This window comes from Rosa chinensis, unplaced genomic scaffold, assembly GCF_002994745.2.
Source record: "Rosa chinensis cultivar Old Blush unplaced genomic scaffold, RchiOBHm-V2 RchiOBHmChr0c31, whole genome shotgun sequence".
Lineage (NCBI taxonomy): Eukaryota > Viridiplantae > Streptophyta > Magnoliopsida > Rosales > Rosaceae > Rosa > Rosa chinensis.
Window position 1 is genome coordinate 15,476 of NW_020126842.1, and position 5,897 is coordinate 21,372.

The following is a 5,897-nucleotide window of genomic DNA, read 5'->3' on the forward strand; positions in this document are numbered from 1 at the left end:
CCTTAACCCTTCATTAGTGCCTTTCTAAGGTCTTATGAGGTTGAGGGCGGCTTTTATTAGCAATTGGAGAACTGTCTAACACATGAGTCCTTTTCAAGCTGAGTAAGGGGCATATAGGTGGTGTCTTAGGTTGAGACCCTGGGTGATGGGTTCAATTGGATCTCAGAGATACTATAGACCGTGCGTAAACCACAATGTGGGAGTAGCCGATAGGGGCCTAAACCTCAATGAGGGAGTATCCTCCGTAGTGTCACCAAAATGAGTCCTCCCTCTCACTTACCTCTTAATCTGGCCATCTAGCCTTCTGAAACAAAGGGAAGTGACTTATGTCTAGGCGACTATCCCTAGATCGTATCTCACCAATAGTAGTGGTTTCTATTGGGCTCGACTTACAACTTGTAATCAATTAAGATATTAACTTTATTTGTAAAGATAATAAGATACTTGAACATAACCTCCACTTGTAAATTGTGTGTTTTGTACATTCTATACTTGTATAAATTTCTTACGTGGTTTATTTGTGAAAAGATTGTGGATAGTTTGTTATTTATACTTCTCTTTATACTTGTATAAATCATAAATAGTAAAGACATGAATAGTAACTTGTGAATAGTTGATAGGAGCATTTTAATGCGGTATTTTAATAGTTAATTCCTCACATTTTGCTTAGTTAATTCCTTAACGAATCGTTTTTTTTACTCAATTTCTATTTTTTAGGTACATTGGAGTAGATGAAGAAGAAATGAGTGTTACGTCCATAATTACCTAGAAATGATGGAGAAGAATGAAAATGCACTAAAAAGTCAACCTTGAATATTTTCTTACTCCGGCTAGGAGAATCAGAGCCAAGCAAGGAAGAAGGAGCGGCCACCTGACCAAATGAACTCGAAATGAGCTGAAACTCTTCAGATCCATTCTAGACACCCAAATGATCATTTCTTATGAAGAGTTCCAGAGAAAAATATGAGTGGAAGGCCTTCAAACAATCAGCCCAATTTTCTACAGAAGTAAAACCGGAAAACTGGACCTGTAAGAGGTCCAGCAGCATTTCCGGCCCAACCACATGGATTGAAGCTCTGAAAATTTGTCAGGATGATCTACACTCATAGTGGAACATTTCATATGAAGAAGTCGAAGGCATATAATGAAGTCTTGTTGGAGAAATAATTGAAGGAATAAAGGGGAAGAAACTGACCTGAAAACAGCTCAACACCACATATTCATGTTTCCCACCCACATGAAGAAAGCTAGATGCTTTTCTCTTTTCCTTGGATATATTTTTCTACAATCTCTTTAATAGATCATCATCACTTCCATGTTGCTGCACCTTCATGCTTTGCTTTCATTTCATCATTTCTCTTTCTTTTCCATATTTTACAAATCACTTTCATACTCCACTTTCATTATTTTTCTTCCACTCATCATTTCACTCTTCTTTTTCTTCCCTATATAAACACCTTCTCCTCTCATTCTAAAACACATTCCTTCATCCATTTCATCTCCTTGTCTCACCATTTCCTCTCCATTTTCCTTAGTTTTCATTTTCCCACAAATTCCTTCATCCATTTCATCTCCTTGTCTCACCATTTCCTCTCCATTTTCCTTAGTTTTCATTTTCCCACAAATTCCTTCATCCATCTCATCTTCTTTGTCTCTCCATTTCCTTTCCATTTTCCTTTTCCATTCTCTAGTTCTTAGTTTTGCATTTTCAAGTAAAGAGAAGAAGAAGAAGCCATGAAGCCTCCTAGCCGTCATCATCCACCTTGTGCCGTGATAGTGAAGTCTTGCTTTAAAGATTCAAGATCAACGTCTCAAGCTCTTCATCATCCACTCCCTTCATGGTGTAATTCTATCTTTTTCCTTGTAATTTCTTTTGGTTTTCTTTGTTTAGATTTGTAGAACTATGAATTCTAGTTAACAAATAATGTTAAGGGCAAAGTTTAAAGCCCGTTTATATGTTTTGAGATAAAGTTGTGATTTCTATATGTTGATTTTTATGTTGCTTATGTGGGTTTGTTTAATTAAATTTGCATGATAGAAAACTTTTGTATTTTAATCTTATGTGGTTGCAAACACTTAGGGTTTTGATATAATTGGTGCTAGGTTTAAGAACATGAAATCGACTTTTCGTTTTGTGTAAACTTGAATCAAAGTAGTAAAGGTTTTGTGCAAAGACCGAATTTAATTAACGAGGATTGCAATTAGGTGGACTTTTCCATACTAAGTTGTACACTTGAGTTGATAGCCTTTCTCTATGTCTAATGCGTTGAACATGACATGATTGACTAGCTTTCTAGGGCTTGATTGCATGTTTGATAGGATTAATCTAGGTGCTTTCGCTTAGGTTAATTAGCATTGAAAAGTAAAATATGGGAAATCATTTGCTTTCGAATGTTTCACATGATCAACTCCTCTCTCATGACATTTAAAATCAACTATAGGAATTGTAATTGGATTTCTTACATATGGATGTGGTTTTGATCTTTGTTCCTTGCGATCCACCCTTGTATATATGTTTTTACATTTTCTTTATTTTATTTATCTTAATTTTCAATTCTATAATTCTTAAACCCCCTCCCTTATTTGTGTTTACTTGTATATATTTATTCTTTATTTTATTTTTGTAAACAATACTTTATTATTTTAATTCTTTATTTGTTTATACAATTGTATATATTTATATTCTTTATTTTATTTTTGTAAATAATACTTTTCTTTATTTGTTTCACAATTACAAGTGTACCCTCAATCCCCGGATAGAACGATCCCTACTTACTTATACTACTAACGACATTTCAGGGTTAAATTGCGCGCTTCCCAAAGGCGCGTCAATAGTGACTCGTGAATAGTAAAGTTGATGTATAAATCACTAATTTGTAATTAACTTATTCTATACTTTACTAATTTCTTGAAATTTTAATGATGTTCAGGATTCCTATGAATGACCGAGCCTTTTGGACCCTCCAAAATAAAGGAAATTGAAGCAAGGCTCGCTCGTTTGAAGGGTCCTTCACTCCTTGAGTTCACAAGTCCTTCTCCTTCAACATACAGAGAGTACACATTTAACGAGCAAGGGAAGAGGACCTACTTTTCTGAGGAGTCTACATCACCTACACCATCTCCATCTCCTCCTTCACGTTCACCTTCACCTGTGGTTTCGTCCAACTCTACACCACCACCTTCACCACCACCTGAAGAAGTCAAGGAAGAAAGAATGGCATCTATTAGGGAACTCTCCACCGCAACTGTTGAAGGAGGACCCCCTACAGGCATAGTATACCCTGCCCCTGCAGCTGGAAGACAAGCAGAGTTTGAGCTTAAGAGTGGATTGTTGCACAAGCTCCCTATTTTTCATGGCCTTAATATGGAGGATGCTAACAAGCATATCAGAGAATTTCAGTCTGTTTGTACAAACATGCAACCACAAGGAGCTGATGAAAACATTCTGAAGATGAAGGCATTTCCATTCTCCTTAGCTGACAGAGCCAAAGATTGGCTATATGAGATTCCTGCTGGACGTATTACATCATGGGAAACAATGAGTGTAATGCCCCGTACCTACTAGTTACTTTTTACCGTGGTTGACCGAGAAATTACTTTTTCTTTAGTCCGGTAAAATAGGAAATTTATTTGAGATTGTCGTAGAATACTCAAAATCGAGTTCGTGGACACGTAGTTTGTTTAAATTGGATTTATATCGGAAAAGTTATGACCAAAAATAGAAATTTCTATTTTTGGCTTGATTTTCTTTTTTTGTGAGGTACTATATGTGGTAAGGAGGGGTTAAAAATCAGATGGGAGAGAGAGAAAGGGAAAGAATCAGAAAAAAATTAAAAGGAAAGAGAGAGAACACGGGTAGAACCCGAGTCACCCCCCTCCCATTTTCTTTTTTCTTCTTCCGTCGCTGCTCTTCCCTTCTCCGGCGAATTCGTCGCCGTCCGGCCACCCCAAGACGCATCGTTGGGCACGGCGTGATCCTCTCTTCCTTCTCCTTCTAGCTATGTAAGTTTTTCACCATGGGTATCATTAGTTTTTGAGTTTTGAAGAGAATTTGCAGAAAAGGGGAAAACCGGAGTTTGGCTCCCATCTCGGTTTTCCGGCGATTTCCGGTCGAATTTCTTTGGGTTTTGGTTGTTGGTGAGTTACTGAACGAGTTCCTAACCTTGTTGCAGCTTGTTTTGGGCTGTGGAGGAAGAATTGAAGGTGTTTGGGGACGTGAACAGTAGCGTGAACAGTTCCATCCGAGTTCTTGAGTTTGGGTTTGGAATTTCCAGCTTTTTCTGCTTGTTTTGGATGTGATTGCAGGTATAGAATTGTTGGGGGTGTTGTGGAGATAATTTTGAGCTAAATAGGTTGACTGGAATTGGATTCCACCTTTGATGTTTTGTGTTAAACTTGAGGATTGTTTGGTTTGAGTTTTTTTTTGGAATTTTGGTGTAGTTATTGTTATTTTGGATAGTATGGATTATAAATTTTATGGGTGAATCTCTTGATAATTTACTATCAATGTTATTGTGAAATTGTTCTATTTTGTGGAGGAGTTTGGAATGGAGATTGTGTTTTGGAAAAGAAAATTTAGAGAGGAGTTAAATTTTAGAGATGGAATTGTGAGTGGAAATGGGGAAAATTAAGATTGAATGTGGAAATGTTTGGAAAGGATTTTTATGATAATTGGTGGTATTTTTGTGATGAAGGAAGTGAGATTAAATTGATTTAGTTATCGAACGGCCCTTGTGAAGGTTTAGATTAAGTGAAGTCATTGAATGGTTAAGGAATCGATTGAGTGGTTATGAGTTAGAGGGCATTGAGATTGTAAATTTGTGATTAATAGACGCTTATTCCAAGGGGAATTGGTTGTTTTGAGAGTATTTCATTATTATGGTTAATTATATCCTATGCAATTGTGACAGGACGTACTGAGCCCTCGAGCGAGGAGGACACAGGCAGGCAGCAGGGTTAGCTGCGAGACTCACTTGTGAGTGGACCTTTATTTTTATTTAAATAATTCATGCAGCATGGCATTAAGTTTTGAAATGTGATTTTATGGAAAGAAAAGGATTAAAAAGGAAGCAGTTGACAAGGAGGCCAGTTTGGCGCATGCGTATCTTACCTAGTTGGCAGTCCCTTCTAGGTAATAGTCTGGTCGGCAGTCCCGTCCAGACTACAGCTCGGTTGGCAGTCCCATCCGACGCACCTGGTTGGCAGTCCCTTCCAGATGACTTGAAGTAGTTAGTCGGCAGTCCCGTCTACTACCTGTGGCTAGTTGGCAGTCCCAACTAATCACCGCCTCCTATCCGGTTGGCAGTCCCTTCCGATGCGTCATCGGGTGGCAGTCCCTCCCCGATGGCATGAGATGCCTAGGAAGCAGTCCTTCCTAGTAATCAAATGAGTTTCTTGGAAAAAAGGATTGAGTTGGAAATTTTCCTGAAGTATCGCTGCATGATGGTTTTGTTAAAAAGAGAAATGGGGAAGCATACCATAAATTGTTTTGATTCTAGTTTCGGTTTTGTCCACTCACTCTAATAGATTTTACATGTCTTCCCCTGGGCCCTTCGTTTTCAAATGCCCAGATTTCAGATTAGCAGAGATTGCGTCCAGGCTCAAGAACTTGGGAATCAGCGCTTCCGTTTTTGTCCGTAGGTTATTACTTAACCTACCTTGTATGATATCGGCTTAGTTTAGTGTTGCTCTGATAAACCTTTTCTTTGAAGTTTGATGGAGGTTGTTGTTTGGGTTGTTGTTGCTTACAGAGGATTATGTTGGGATTTGAGCTTTTCGGATGTAATATATGTGCTTGGATTGTAAATTTGATATCGTAGGTTGAGTAGAAGATATAGTTGAAATCATGTCCAGGTTTGTGAAATTTTGGGTAGCCCATACTTAGGGGAGGTTCTGCC

At 38.0% G+C, this 5,897-nt stretch overlaps 1 long non-coding RNA gene across 1 annotated transcript; it reads left to right on the top strand.

Moving 5' to 3' along the window:
• Positions 1–3,839: 3,839 nt before the first annotated feature.
• Positions 3,840–4,971, top strand: LOC112181359. The gene is made up of 3 exons (XR_002928817.2): positions 3,840–4,002; positions 4,173–4,305; positions 4,911–4,971. It is a non-coding gene; the product is annotated as an uncharacterized LOC112181359 (long non-coding RNA).
• Positions 4,972–5,897: the final 926 nt, after the last annotated feature.